General features: G+C 35.7%; 1 protein-coding gene across 1 annotated transcript in view; it reads right to left on the bottom strand.

The window, feature by feature from the left end:
- The window catches only part of PCLO (piccolo presynaptic cytomatrix protein), a 417,562-nt gene that overhangs the window by 7,690 nt on the left and 393,055 nt on the right, over nt 1–16,817 (bottom strand).

The raw sequence follows: 16,817 nt of genomic DNA, 5'->3' as shown, positions 1-16,817 counted from the left end.
GTATGCTAAGTATGACGACAGGCTAGTAAAAAGGGAGGTATGGAGGAAATGCAAGTAGGTGTTACTCAGCTGTAGATTATTAGGCCAAAAGAGGAAAGCGATGAGACTATAATAAGACACACATACATAAAATCAATAGAATCCAGGGGCACGTGGGTGGCTCATTCAGTTAAGGGTCTGACTTTAGGTTTTGGCTCAGGTCATGGTCACAACGTTTCATGGGTTCCGTGGGTTCAAGACCTGCATGGGGCTCTTGCTGACAGCTGGGAGTCTGCTTCAGATTCTCTCTCTCCCTTTCTCTCTATGCCCTTACCCCTCTCATGTTGTCTCTCTCTCTCAAAATAAATAAATAACTTGAAATTTTTTTTTAAATAATAGAATTCTAATATAATTTATAGGAAATAAATCATATGAAATACAAGAAGTTGTTTGCTAACAATTGCTCGTTACAAGGCTTTCTCAAGAACACTTGCTACCATAACTAAATGTCATTGTATGTTATTTATACTTTCTTCCTATTTCTTTTATGGAAGACATAGCTAGGAAGAATTCATGTAGTGACGACATTACACAAAGGAAAATACAATGCGTGGTTTAAATGAATCCAATGTATTTCTTTCTAGTGTTATCTGGGATCCTTGTATTACTGAAGAAGCCATTCATGATCACCCATGATTCTTTAATGATTCACCCTTTCCTCTGTCAATTCATACATTCATCCACTTATTTAGTCACTGACAAGTACTTTATTTCCCACGCTACCCTATGATAAACACTCTGTTAGGAAGAATGGAGCCAAACATGCATGCTTGTTGGTTTTATGATTTTTTCCACCTGTTGGGAAGAAAGTGTTAATGGATTATTTTCATCAATAAGTACATAATTAGAAAAAAAAACCAACAAGTTTATAAAATATGAGAGCATGATTCCAAGAGAGCCTGAGGAAGTACTGCTTGAGCTGAAACCAGGACAAGAAAGAATTAACCAGCTGAAATGGATTAAGAACATTCTACAGAGAAGGAACTGTGTGTTCACAAAAGGGAACATCATGGGACTGAGGAACTAAATAAATGTCCTTGTGGTTATGACATATTGTTGGTTTTTATCTTTAGAACAATAGGAACCTGTTGAAGGTTTTTTGAGTTTGGATGTAGATCACTTGTTCTCAAACATCTTGGTTTCACACATCGTTATAGTCTTAAAAATAAAATGGGAGTTCCTTAGGGTGCCTGGGTGGCTCAGTTGGTTAAGCGTCCAACTGTGGCTCAGGTCATGGTCTCATCGCTTGCGAGTTCAAGCCGCATGTGGGGCTCTGTGCTGATGCTCAGAGACCAGAGCCTGCTTGAAATTCTGTGTCTCCCTCTCTCTCTGCCCCTCCCCCACTCACGCACTCACGCTCTCTTTCTCTCTCTCTCAAAAATAAAATAAAAACATTAAAAAAAATTTAAATGGGAGTTCCTCAAAGAACCATTGTATGTATTACAGCTATCAATATTCGAAATTTTAAATTTCTAATCAAAATGCAAAACTGGATATTTAAAAATATTTATTAATTCACTTAAAATGATAATACACTTACAATATTTTAATGGAAAATCACCACATTTCCCAAAATAAAAAATACATAGTGAAGAATGCTGTTTCACATTTTTTTCAAATTTCATTACTGTTTTGCTTAATAAAGGAAAGCTGGATTCCCATGCCTGTTTCTATATTACATCCAACTCAATAAGTTGTTTTAGTTGAAATATATGAAGAAAGTCCACTCTCATACAAATAGTTGGAAAAGGGAGGAATATTTTAATATCCTCTTTAGATAATGTCAATCTTTGATGCTACATTAAAACTTGACAAGTGGTAATTTCTTTAATAAGACAAGGGATAATTTCTGAAATCATATCAAGGAACTTTCTGAACTGTTACTTTAAAATACACCAGTCTATCTTGCATTTTGAATGGATCTTTTAACTATGCCTGATTTGATAACCTCATATTGTTCATTTTGGAAAACACTGGTTCACTGAGCTATGAAGGTCTTGTTGACACATTTCATAAAATATTTGAAGCACACATGTTAATATCATCACCAATATCATCAAGAAGTTCTTTGAAATTGAGAAACTTCCAAGTTCAGGAACGCAGATGCAAGTTTTCCAAAGTTCTATTTTTTATTTAAAAGCTGAATTTTATAATTGACGACTACTGTCACTTGTTTTTCTTAAAGTGACAAGCTCATTTTGTAAATTTTTCAGAATAAGTGGCATGTGTCTATGAGTTATTCTTTCTAGTAGAAATTACATTGCATATTTAAAAGGGCTAGTTGAGCTTGCAATGCAAAAAAAAAAAATGCACAGACTTCCTCAAGTCAATGGTCATAATTAGACATGCAGCACAAATGCTTTAGACGTATTTCCCATGTGATCACACAGATTTAGAAAGACATGTACTTTCTAATACATAATTTTAGTATATTATGTTATAATATTTTAGTATATTTAAAAATAATTTTGACCTCATGGATACACTTGAATAAAGTACAGAATACAGAACATAGTTGAGTCAACGTTGAGAGGAAATTAGAGTAACAAAAGCATTTGTGCAAAATTGTACAAATACTGGATTGTAGTAATTCAATCCTTTTGATTGAATTTTGTCATATTTTGGGGATATGCTGTTTTAATTTTTTTCTTTCCTGGATCAATTATTTGATCAAGTTAATTTACATTTTTGTCCAGATGTATGCAGACATGTAGAAAAATATCTATGAATACCAATAACTAAGACGCAAAAATACAGAAAATCATCCTCTATACTGAAACATAAATCTTCTAGATATAGTTACATCATAATAATTTAGCAACCAATGACTATCGATACCTCAGAGTAATTAGATGTTAGCTTTGCCCTCAAGAAACTCAAGAAAATAAGACTCAAGGCAGGGGTTTTATATACAGCTGGAATGTCTTTTGAGTGTCAAGCCTACAGTTTTAAGCATAAAAGAACTCAAGAATTCTACACAAAGATTGATTCTCTGAGAAATACAAGGGGGATGCATTTCGTTAAACCAAAGAGAAAACTAGAGAAACTTCAGTGTGATCAATGACGGTGAGTATTTAATGTATTTAATTATGGGGTTAAGGATAAAGCAGGACTGAGGGCACAGGTGCGTGGAAGAACAGCATTTGTTAAGTATTCCAAGAGTAGTAAGAATACAACAAAAAATGGATGGATGGGGAAGGAGAAAACGCAGAAAGTGAAATGAGACTATTGATTTTTGTATAGGCGATAGGTAGGTAACAAAGGGTGCAATTAAAAATTGACAAACCACATAGTAAGTGTTGAGGTAAGAAGAGCAAGAATTATAAATGGTGTATCTAAAAAGAAAATCATTAAATATATGAATCCTTAATTACAGAAGAAATTTTTACAAATCAAACACACCAAATGGAAGAAGAAATACAACAAATATACACAACAATTACAAAACAAAATGCAGAGTTGCAAACACATCTACCATATCAGCAAATACAAACAGGTTTAGCTAGCCTTTTTAATTTAATTTATTTTTTATTTATTCATTTTTTTTTTTTATTGTAGAGAGAGAGAGAGAGAGTGCATGAGTGGGGGACAGGGGCAGAGGGCAAAAGAAACAGAATCTCAAGCAGCCTTCACACCCAGCGTGGAACCCAATGCTGGACTCAATCCTAGGACCCTGGGATCAGATCTGAGCTGAAATCAAGAGTCACACATTCAATCGATTGAGCCACCCAGGCGCCCCTAGCTACCCTATTTTTAAAATGACTTTCAGACTGGCTCATAAAGCAAAGCTTACCTTTATGTTAAAATGTAGTGTTGTTTCTAACAGTCAAAAATACATAAATTATAAGCATGTCAGGTATATGGAAACAATAAGAGAGTAGGGGCTGAACTCTTATTATCAGACAGTAAGTTTTATAAAATGAAACTACAAACATTAATCACACACAAAAAGGCTTCAATTAAATAATTCTTGGGGGAATGGCAAAATATAATGAGAAAATACAAAAGTTCTGAAAAATAATGTTAATGGAAATACCATAAGTATCAGAATCTAAGAAAGTTACAGTAATGATGAGAGGAAAATCAATAGTCTTAAATGCCTATATCATTTAAAGCATTTATAAAAAACACATATGTATTAATATTCTATCAAAAATCTTAATACAAGTGATTTAAACTTCCAACTCTAAAAGTTAGAAAAAGAACAAAGTGAAACAAAAGAAACTACAAAGAAGGAAAGAATAGAGATATACACTAAAATTAAAGAGATAAAGAATAGAAAAATAGATGAAATTAATGAATCAAAATTCTGATACTCTGAATAGTATCAACAAAACAAAAAACAATAGTGAATTTACTCAGTATGTGTGGTCTCTTAACATTCTTATTCAGAAATCACCTCTGGCCTCTTAACCATGACACTACTCTCCTCTCAGTGACTTGCTATAAACATTTACGGTCATGAATATACCCTAATACTATCAGGTCATATTCTGTTTACACATTCATGACAGATAGAAACTGAAAACATCATCTAATATATTTCTTCGAACTTCCAAGCGAGCATCCAATTCTGGTTACTTAACCATTTTAAGGAAGCATAAATAAGCCCATTCAAATCATTCTGTTTTATATTAAAAAAAAAAAAACTTCACAGGCAAGTAATTTTCAATATAAAAATGAGAAAATGGGACAGATCTTAGAAATTCTTTTCTTTAATATCTAGAGAAATTAGGTGAAAAAAAGTAAAATTAGAAAAAGTGTTAAGTAGTAACTGAACGAGGAATAGGCTACAGTCTCCCGCTGGCAACCCCCAAAAAGTTCTGTGTAGGAATGGAAAGGGGGATTCTGGGAAAGCACAGTTTAGCAGGATTCCTGAGCACAAAAATCTTGTATCACAAAATCTTGCTGGGAAAAGGGTTGACAAAACGCTGAGTATTACCACCAAATCCCCATCACAGAGAAGAGAATGGACGAGAATAGGGAGCCCCAGAAAAGTCACACTAAACCTTTGAGAGTGGAAACCCTGGATCATCACTGAAAAGATCTGAGAGTTTCGGTGCGATCGGGGAAAATGGCCAAGGCTCCCCATTTCCGGGAGCTCCAAGAAAGCAGGTGAAAGACCCAAAGCAGAGACTATCTTCCCCTGGAAATAAGACATATCTTGGCTTGCTACAGTGAATGCTGGCCAAAACACATTTAATGAAATTTCAAAAGACAGAGCAAAATCTCGCCAAGCAGGCCAGCAAATCTATATGTAAAACAGCTCTATTTCTTTCCTCCAAAGCCGTACAGAAGTGGAAAGAACACCGTCTCTCAAACCCACACCTGGAATGGAGGGGGGAAAAGAGGATTAAACCAAGGTAAGGAGGGATTCCAGGAAAACTCACTCCTACTACTCGAAGCCAATAGAAGCTGTGGACAGAACTGATCACACTAACAAGCGGGATGGAATAAAATAGGACAAATCTTCTGGGACAAATTCACTTTTATAGGTCATATTCCTCTTTTGCAGCCCTTAAAGCCCTACGTGCTAAGAACGTGATATTTGTTCTTTCCCACCTTCTTCCATGGGGGAAAAAGGGGGGAATTAAGCTTGCTAATTACAGTTCTCAAATCATCACGTTGCCTGTTTCTTTCTTGGAAGGTTAAATTCACATGCTTCGCAGTGTGGTACTTGTGAAGTTCTTGATAATTTTCTCCCGTTCGAAGACTGTTCCAGCTTGCTCTTTAATGTTTCTATTAAAGGAAGAAAGGGACATGCCTGCTGAGATTGTGTTAATTGTGAGTCACCACTGTCAATCACGTCTGCCCTTTCCTAGGTTCAGAGTGCCTCTGTCACCTGGAGCAGACGGCGGCTGGTGACAGAAACCTGTCCAGGTCTACTGTCTCCACAAGGGGGCAGCTCCAGATCTAACATCGATCCTGCTCTGGAGAAGATATTTATCCTGCAGTAGGATACATAACCACAATTTCACAACACCCCCCCGGGGGGGGGGGTGAAGAATAGAAAGAAGAGGAAGGGATGAAGGGATGTTGAGGAGAATTTCAAAAATGAGGTGACAAAGATGCCGATTATAGCACGAAAGTACAAATGTTCCCATTTTAAAACTATTAATGAATTAGAAACACCATGAATAAAACTAAGACAGAAATCAGTATTATTGACATAGAGGGAAGAAAGGATGATATAGAAAGGAAAATGGAAGATAAAGAAGGCAGAGAACAATGATACGTATGTCAAACTGAGAAATATGAACCAATATAACTGATTTTCCAGAAAAAGTAAGTTTAAGAGTTTAGAAAATAGCATCTATTTAAAATATACAGGTATTTATCTGAAGTAACAGAAGGGTAAATCTGTGGATCAAAAGACCACCCTGTATTCCTGGAAATACTGATTACTTGATACATTGATATATCCCATTTAAACTACTTCAAGGATATAGAAAACATTTTTAAAGGAGACAAGGGAAAAAATAAGTCCCCTGAAAGAGGACATTCGTGTATAAACAAAATAAAAATAGCCTTGTGAAAATATTTAAAAGGCTGTGGCAGAAGATATAGAGGATAGAGTAATGGAGGAAGAAAGAAAGAAAGAAAGAAAGAAGAAAGGAAAGGAAAGGAAAAGAGGGAGGAAGGAAGGAAGGAGGCGTGCCTGGATGACTCAGTCGATTGAGCATCTGACTTCCATTCATGTCATGATCTCGTGGTTTGTGAGTTCAAGCCCTGCATGGGGTTCTGTTCTGACAGCTCAGAGCCTGGAGCCTGCTTCCGATTCTGTGTGTGTCTCTCTCTGCTCCTCCCCCGTTTGTGCTCTCTCTCTCTCAAAAATAAATAAACACTTTATTATTTTTTATATGAAATTTATTGTCAAATTGGTTTCCATACAACACCCTGTGCTCATCCCAACAAATAAACACTTTAAAAAAATTAAAAAGAAAGGAAAAAAGAAAGGAAGGAAGGAAGGAAGAAGGAAAGAAGGGTGGGAGGGAGGGAGGAAGGAAGGAAGAGGGAGGAAGGCGGGAAGAAAAAAGGTTACAGATGAAATTGAGGAGAAAAAGTGGAAGTAAGTGGAGGAGTGCTAATTTCCTTTAGGCAGACTTAAAATTGAAAATTGAAATATAGTACTAAAAATCATAATTGCTGGGGCTCCGGGTTGGCTCAGTCAGTTAAGCACCTGACTCTTGCTTTTGATTCAGGTCATGATCTCACTGGTCATGAGGTCAAGCCTAATGTGAGGCTCTGAACTTGGCTGTGGAGCCTACTTAGGATTCTCTTTCTCCCTCTCCCTATGCCTCTCTCCAGCCCGCGCTCTCCACACTCAAAATCATAATAGCTCAACCTTGTAATATTTTCAGTTTTGTTTCTTTTTTTTTTTTTTTAATTTTTTTTTCAACGTTTTTTTTTAATTTATTTTTGGGACAGAGAGAGACAGAGCATGAACGGGGGAGGGGCAGAGAGAGAGGGAGACACAGAATCGGAAACAGGCTCCAGGCTCCGAGCCATCAGCCCAGAGCCTGACGCGGGGCTCGAACTCATGGACCGCCAGATCGTGACCTGGCTCAAGTCGGAAGCTTAACCGACTGCTCCACCCAGGCGCCCCTCAATTTTGTTTCTTAAACTTAGTGAGAGCATTTATAAATGAATATGGATAAAATATTTATTGAAATTAGACAATTCCTTTGTTTTTACCATGATATATTCTCTTCATTAAATTAAAAAACACTATAATCATGGCCATGAATAATTTAATTGTTTTTAACAAAACTGTGTGCGTCCCTCTATCTCTTTAGCTAAAGTGCTCCAACTAAGTATAACTGTCAAATTGACTTATTTTTGTCTCCCACAGCTTTCTTTTTTCACACTCTCTGGTGCTTTATTCTCCATTAAAATATGCAGCGCTCTTCTCCTTTTACTCAGAAAAAGTTTACATTTATACATATTTTGTCTTTGAAAAACATGTGTGTGTCATATCTACATGCACATATTTATACACATGCTATTTGTACACCTCCGTCTGATTTATAGCTTAGAGAAGTGCACCTTAAAAAACATTACCATTAACAGAACACGGTAATTATTTCACAAGAAATAAGGTTTGTATAATCTCCATTTTACAGGTGAGAAACTGGCGGCTTTGGTATTTGAAGTAACTTGCTAAATGGCTAAATGGCCCAGGTAGAACTTTAATCTAGATCTTCCGATTTTAAGTCCAGAGCTCTCTCTCTCTCTCATGAAAACCTTATATTTTCTTATGAATATTATTTTTGCACTGATTGTGAAGAGCACTGAGTAATGTATAGAATTGTGGAATCATTGCACTGTGCACCTGAAACCAATATAACACTATGTTAATTATACCTCTAAATAAACAAATAAATAAATAAAATAATATCCTTTCAAATAAAAATTTAAAAAAATATTTAATTAAACATTTTTTTTTTTAATGTTAGAAAGCTTAGAAGTTAGAAAACCGGTTTCCCTGATACCCTGAGAGGAAACTATTTGGAAAACAGCAAGCAATTCTGGGTTGTTGATTTAGGGTTCTATTTGCCCATCTCACTGTTGGCATGATAGGCAGGTTTTTAGTCTCCACAATCAACATAGGGCTTAAACTCATGACTCTGAAATCAGGAATCACATCCTCTACCGACTGAGCCGGCCAGGCACCCCACAGTCCGGTTGTTGAAACCTAGCTAGAAGTTATTGTCTGTGTATACACATCACATCAATTATGCAGCTCATTTATATTAAACAACAAAATGGCAACCAATATTTCCTGAAATATTCATAATTGTATGAGATCCTATATGGGAATTATTTAAACTACAAAATAGTTTAAAAAGTGACCATGGATTGAGAAAATATTTTTTTTAACATTATTCATATCTGAAATACTGAACTGCACATAGTGTAAGTTGAGGTTTACTCTTTCTCAGAATTCTAAGAAATCTATTGCAATCTGAGCAGCTTTTGCCCATGAGAGACCATTTTAGGCAACTTTTCTTTAGAGGCATTGTTTAATTAACTGAAAGCGAATAAAACGAGGAAGAGAAAAGAAGGAAAAAATGTAAGAGGAAAGTTTGTGTAAAGAAAAAAGCATAGAGTGAATAAAATTCTCATCAACACTTAGGTTTCTTTGTGTCTGTAAATTTCCATTAGTAAATATTACTGGTACTGGCTAATGAAGTCTGAGTTAGTGTTAAGTATGATGTATATTTAGCCCTGAGAGTCTATCACCTCATAATTTGTCACTTAGCTCCTATCACTCACTTCAAAACTAAGCAAGGTCTAATGTGGAATTAAGGGTGAAGTTTCAAAACCAGGAATTCTGGATGGCAGGCCAGTCATTAAATATCTAGGTTTATATTTCCTCATATAAGTGAAGGTATGTATTTCCTCATATATTTCCTCATATAAGTGAAGGTATGTAATGAGATTATTTAGGGACTATTTATAATATGTCTTTCAGCTTTATAGGTTGTGGACATTTTCTGACATTATCTAAATATTGTTTAGTCCTGGCCCTCCACTAAACATCTTCTATTCTAAATAATTTTCTCTATTTACTCAGGATTCCTAAACCCAGTCATTACAGAAAGCCTCACTAATTTCCTAATACCTGTTAAGAGGTAAAATAATGATGTATTTCCCCTCATGTAGAATTTGCATTTTCTTTTCTTTCAATTGTTTCTAGTCTATCAGTTTCAGATCTAAACAATGATTTTTTTAATGCTAGCATAGTAAAGGCATATTGTTAGCACAATGCCAGAAATGGTTAAGTATTCAATAAGCATTCATTCTTCTTATGTCTCAACATGAGATACAATGCAAGATCAGTTCTAGAAGAAACTGACTGTTTACACCTAGCAAGCACATATGTACCATTAGGTCAGTTGCTCAATTTACTCAGAGTAAATAAACAAAACAAAACATCTCAAACTATTCATAGGAGTCAATAGTTTTAAAATAGAAATTTCTCAAAAAGAGTCCTTCCACTTTGCTGAGCTTGTTACAGAGAGGAAGTAAGTTCACTCTACTTTGTTCTATTCACTTCTCTCTATAATTTCCAACCAGGTATATTAACCCTACCCTAGAGTCTATAATAATTTTACCTTCCATGCTGAAATTATATCTCTCTCTTCCAAAAGTTCAACGTGGCACTCAATAATCTGACTGTAGTACTCAATAATTATCTACAACTGGCACTTCTTTTTTTCTTTATACTATGTCCTTGAGTAGCCAGGAAAGATCCCCAATCTTTTACCAGGTCTGGTAATCTTCCTTTTATTGAGTGTGATTTCCTGGCATATCATTGTTTTCCACAGCCTGCATTCAAGTCATTGATATGTCTTCATTGTAATTCTCAGAAACATATCCTTTGAGCAAAGGTTCTTAACTCTTCCCTCATTATATGTAGGATTAAATAGAAGGAGTGAACAACTATAGGCTTTGAAGGTTTATCCTGGTAATTTAATGTTTGAAAGGGGGAAGTAAAAATAGGACTAATTTATTTCATTTCATAATGTATTAAATTCTATTCCTATTACCTTCACTTTAAGATCTCATGAAATTGACTCCCAATAAATCAGCTTTCTCATACAATAAAAATGACATCATTCAGCTAGCTCCATTGCCTGACTACTTTTCTACCCCTGTATCTCACACACCACTGCAAATGCTTGGATCTAGCAGTTTCTACTAACACATACTATGATAAAGAATTAGAAACAATAATTAAAAAAATAATGTTTATTTATTTTTGAGAGAATGATAGACAGAGCATGAGCATGGGAGGGGCAGAGAGAGACGGAGACAGAATCTGAAGCAGGCTCCAGGCTCCGAGCTGTCAATACAGAGCTGGACTCGGGGCTCAAAGTCACAAACCGTGAGATCATGACCTGAGCTGAAGTTGGACGCTTAACCTACTGAGCCACCCAGGAGCCCCAGAAAAGGATTTCTCAGAATTTCTGAGACAGGATTTATGAAACTCTTTGTGATCAGATATTTATAAATAATGTCTTTACAGTGAAATTCAATGGATTTGGTTTTCAAGAAAAAAAGATGAATCTTCATTCCAAATATATCTCAAGACATACAATTTTGTACTCATAGTTTAAGTGTATACTAATATGTAAACAAGATAATATTATAATATTATGAATGATGAATACCAGTTAAATAATGTAAACTTGTGTCATGTTATCTCATTTTTCCTCAAACATGTGAAAAAGAAATATTACTAACTTCGCTTTAAAGAAAGGAGATTGTAAATTTTAGGTTGACAAATTAGCCCAAAGTCACATAGCTAGATGTTTCTAGCAAGGAAACCCAAGATAATTGCCAAAGCTGTGATAATCCATCATGTGAAAGTGTTCGTGTGCCAAACTCATGTGCATGCTTGTGAGCATGCGTGCGTTAGGGGAAGGGATTTTGGGATTGTGGGAGCTCAAGATTTATGGGGAAGTTGTACTGGAAAGACAAGAGACAGTCAAGAGAAGGTATAAATGCTTACCAATTTCCTTTCCAAAACCTTAATTTATGAACTAAATTTCTTGATTCATTACAGGTGGGGAGTTCAAACTTACTTGGGCGGTAACAATAATGTATCCAATTTATTGAACAACTCTTGTGTTCCAGGCAGTCTATGTATTACTCGACTGCCTTTTAGTGCAAAGACTGTGCCTTATTTGCCCTTGCCTTTTTAGTCCATAGAAAAGGCACCTAGTATGTATTTTATGCTTGATGAATGAATTTATAAAATGTCTCTAATCTTCACAGCAAACCTATGAGGTAGGTATATTTTCCACGAAGATCTGAAGAAAGAGATTTATCAAGTCTGACTCAGAGCCCACGTTCTCAGAGCCCTCTAAACTAAGCTGAAGCCACCAAATTGAGATACTTCGGTTGTTGTGTTTTTTTGCTCTCAGACCTATGGTTTCATCCAAAATAAATGCTTTTATGTCAGCTTTTGAATTTCATTCTCTGTTTTGTTTTTTTAATTTTTTTTTCAACGTTTATTTATTTTTTGGGACAGAGAGAGACAGAGCATGAACGGGCGAGGGGCAGAGAGAGAGGGAGACACAGAATCGGAAACAGGCTCCAGGTTCTGAGCCATCAGCCCAGAGCCTGACGCGGGGCTTGAACTCACGGACCGCGAGATCATGACCTGGCTGAAGTCGGACGCTCAACCGACTGCGCCACCCAGGCGCCCCTTCATTCTCTGTTTACGTAGATAACCAAACCTCTACTATTCAAAGCTAGGCAGTGACATTCTAATACATTTTCATGTCTCAGGGCTTAGTGGGGGCTGAGGGAGGAGGCATTTTGTTATGTTTTCATTAATTTTTTTTTCCCCACGGGAGAAGAGTTCTGTAAGCGTTCATTAAGTCCTTTATTTGAAATAACCCAGATTCAAGGAGATATTTTATACAATACAGCAGGCATTCTGGCCTAATATGATTTAAGAGTTCTGTGGAAGTAGGACAAGCCTGCACATTCTGTGTTCCATTACATAAAGAAATCCTTTCTTTCTGAGACAAAGCCAGAAAGAACATAATTTTAGGAGGAAAAAATAGATTTTTTCTGATTGATCTCCTTCAATGTTTTGGCATTTTTTTTTGTCCTTTTGGTACATGTTTCTTAGCATTTGTTTCACTGTGACTGAAAATAACCAGAGCTCTTTTTAAAAATTTTTAATTGAAAGCTTCCTATTATCTGGTATGAGACCAAAAAAAAAAAAAAAAAAAAAAAAAAAAAAAGAAAAAGAACTTATGTTATTAGAGAGGAAAACCTGAAAACTTAAATGGACACATTTAAAAATGTTTAGAGTTTTGAAATCACTCTATAAAAGCCTCAGGAAAACAAATCCCCAGAGGAGTGACGTAGGCGAGACGGTAGATGCAAGAAGAGGTTGGTGAAGTTCTCTCCCAGAGGAGAGTCAGGTTAAAGAACAGAAGCCTGGCTTCCTGAGTTCACAAGGCCTTGGCCAGACCTCCCATCTACATTGTAGACCAAAAAGATCAAGTTGTCTTGACCTTTGATTCCAGAGTAGGCAGGATGACCACATGGTGGGTCTATACATAGTCTCTGAATACAGGGAAACATTAGCATCATTGTATAATGAGTTTCGAAGATAAAACCAGATAAATGCATAATACTAGGGATGCCAGGAGCTCCTGTGAGGAAAAATAGTTTGTCTATGTAAGAGTGGAACTACCCATTTACCCTAGAACAACTTCCAGCTTCTCTCACAGGGGTGGAAGGTGACCAGGCAGCCAGGTAACCTCTGAATAAGCCTGCGAATAGCACCTGAGGTGTTAAATGAGGGTTAATGGATGATGGGAATCAAATGTTTAGGTTGGCCCACCAGGTTATTTATATCATCTCCCTGTTCCTAAATCAACTCTACCACCCTCAGCACACAGTAATCTTGATCGTCCTTTCAGTTTTAACTGACAGTTCAGGTTTTACTTTTGGTTTTTCATAGGATAGAGGAATATCCGATAAAAGCCTTCCTTGATCCTATTTTTTCCAGCTGTCGCTTCATCTCCTTTGTCCTTAACTGTCATGCCAGATAAAAGAACACTCTAGAATTCCACCTCAACTATTTATTCTCAGCCCACTTTTGCTAGATATTCTTTTATGTCTCTCTCCTCTTCATTAGTCTTACCTTGCTTTGCCCTGAGAAAAAGAACCCTTGAACTACATCACCTGGATTTCATCACCTTACACTTCCACTGGGGTTATAGCAATGAGTCCCGGGCAGTGTGATGGCAGGAGGACAGAGGCTGAGCTATTAATTGCCCATGACCCACTGTCATTTGCTGGCTTGTTTTACAGAGGCTGGTGCCTGGCTTCAAAGGCTATAGCTTCTGCCTGGAATCTCTTGTACCATGGCTGTCGCTCTTGTTGGGTTGGGGCAACAGCCTCTCTCCTCACGCCTCTTTAGCCTCAGGAGTGGGAGTGGCTTTTTGTTGGGGCCAATCTTTTAATGTTTCACCTTTCCTTGGTGGTTCCCTTAACCTCCCCCACTTTGTATGTGGTCCTTTCATTAAATTCTTTAACTACTCCATTTGAATGTGTCAACTGCTTCCCCCTAGGACCTCATGACACATCAATTATTACATATTTAGATCGTAATCCAGAGTTTTGTTGTTATTTGCTTATTGTTTTTATTTTCTTCTGTTCCTGAAATAGTCCTTTTGATTTGTGATGCCACTTTCAGTTCACATTATATCCCTGGGTCTATCTCTATGCTTTGTATTCTATGCCACTGTCCCCTTCATCTTCGACAAATACCAAACTCTTTTTATCATTTGTCTTAATACCTTGCAGGGTAACTTCACTCTTGTGTCAGACAGGATAGATTAGATTCTGTTGCAGTAACACCACCAAAACTGAAAGTCACAACGCCTTAAGCTGATGGGACAGTCAGCAATCTCCCTCTTCACTGACTGTCATGTCTGTGAGAAAAGAGAACTTTCCAAGTCTCACACCAGCAATTACTCAGTCCAGAAACACATCATTACCAACTACCACTCATTGGCGAGGACTCATCAAAGGACCCACTGTGTCACAAGGAAGCCAGTCTGAGAATCAGAAAAATGGAAGTAATCACCGAGTAACACTAATCGACACCAAAGCTCTCTTTGCACCTGTTATTCAAAGTTGACATAGATGTTGAGGTTCTCTGTTATTTCATACGTATGTTAGAAATAAGTATACTGAGCTCCTTAAAAATGCTCAGCTGGTAATTTAATTGGAATTATATTAGATTTATATTTTGTTGCTTCACTAAGAAACATGGAATGATTCTACATTTATCCAGAGTTTTTTAATGCCCTTTAATAGAGTCTTAAAGTTGCTTTTATTTTTCTGTATATATCTTAGTCATTTTTATAAGTTAAGTCCAAGATATTATGATATTATGAATGTTTTGATATTATGTTGTATATATATAATTATTGGTGATCTAGAGTAATTCTTATTTGTTCTAACATCCATTGATTCTGTGAGATTTTTCTACATATATATGTAATTGAAACTGATCACAAATAATGTTTTCAATTGTTGTACCTCTTTATTTTCTTTCCTTAAACATGAGCCAAAACCAATACTATGTTAATAACCAATACTACGTCAAATGTTAGTGGTGGTACTGGACATCCTTGAGTCTGAGCTTTAAATTATGCACCAAAATTTCTTGTATAAGTGAAATTATATGTCTACACACACACACACACACACACACACACACACACATATATCTACATCTAAATCTACATATAGATCTATACATATGTATACGATTTTCAATATATATATATAATTTTACAAAAATTTAGGAAAGAACTTCCTTTCCTAATTTCCTAGGAGTTATAAAAAATAGGTGTATAATGTAACTCAAGTGATTTTTCATCATCTGCATAGTTTCATTTATTATAATGTTAATGAATATATAAAACTTATTTATCTATCATTTGGTCATGAATATAGTTTTCCAATTCTACATTATTATAAACAAAGCTAAAATGAACATTTATATATAACTCTTTACACATGGATAAAAGAGTTTGGTTAAGATGTGGTAGAATATTTAGGATATATTGGAATCATAGCTTTGAACAGTTTACAAATGTACAAATTTAGTTGTTATTGTCAAATTGGTCTCCAAATGTTTTTACTAACATTTCATGTACCACTCTTCCATCAGCAGCTTATCATTCACATTTCTGCAAATTCTGCGTTTTCTTAATGAGTTTTAGGAAACCAATATGTGTGTATACACACACACACACACACACACACACACACATACTTACTGGATTCCAATCTACTCCCTTTACATTCATAGCAAATACCTGCTGTCTTCATATTGTTTTGCTTTCTTTATGGTGTCATTTTCTGAACAAGAGTTTATTTTAATTGTAATATAGTCAAGTTCATTAGTCTTTTACACTATGGTTTTGGTTTTGTGTTTTAACAGTTCTATTGTATTTTGCCTTTAATTAGGAAGACAGTCACTATTTCCTTCTGAAAGTTTAAGTGTTACTTTTCATTTTAGATATTTAAACCATCCACAGTTACCTATTAATGCCTTTTTACAGTATGAGGTAGTAGTAATTTTTTTTTCATGTTGGCAGTGAATTTTCTCCAAATTATTTATCTGCAATGCAATCTTTGTTGTAAATAAAGTTTCCATATACACAAGGACATTTCCTGGGTCACCCGTTTGGTTTCATTGGTCTACTAGATTATACTTGTTCTACATCACAGCATTTCATGTACTATAATTTTATAAGTAATCTTTCTACTTTATCGTTTTTATTCAAAAATTTTTGGGCCCTTAGCTCTTTTATATGAATTTTAGAATCAGCTCTCAAAATTCCATAATAAGCTTTTGTTATTTAATTGAACTTTCTTGGTATTCACATGTTAACTTGGAACAAGTGCAATGTTTATGATATTAATTTTTCCATCATGCTCTCTATGCCTATTCATTTATGTCTTATGTAAACTTCAACGGTATTTTGGACTTTTCTCAAAAAGTGTTGTATTTTTTAGATTTATTTCCTGGAATCTTAGACTTTATGCTGCTACTGTGAAAAGGCTCTCTCTCTCTCTCTCTCTCTCTCTCTCTCTCTTTTTTATCATGTTTTTGAAATGGTCATTACAAGTGACTTAAGGAGGCTATTGTCTCCCGCCTTGATTTTTCTGTCCATTTCGTCTGACTCTGCCACCATTTCACCAACTTTATTGTGAATAATAATTTC

The sequence above is a fragment of the Herpailurus yagouaroundi genome, unplaced genomic scaffold (genome assembly GCF_014898765.1).
Source record: "Herpailurus yagouaroundi ecotype Mexico unplaced genomic scaffold, PumYag 100, whole genome shotgun sequence".
Classification (NCBI taxonomy): Eukaryota; Metazoa; Chordata; class Mammalia; order Carnivora; family Felidae; genus Herpailurus; species Herpailurus yagouaroundi.
Note: the sequence above shows the minus strand (reverse complement) of the source record. Positions and strands in the feature narration are given on the sequence as shown.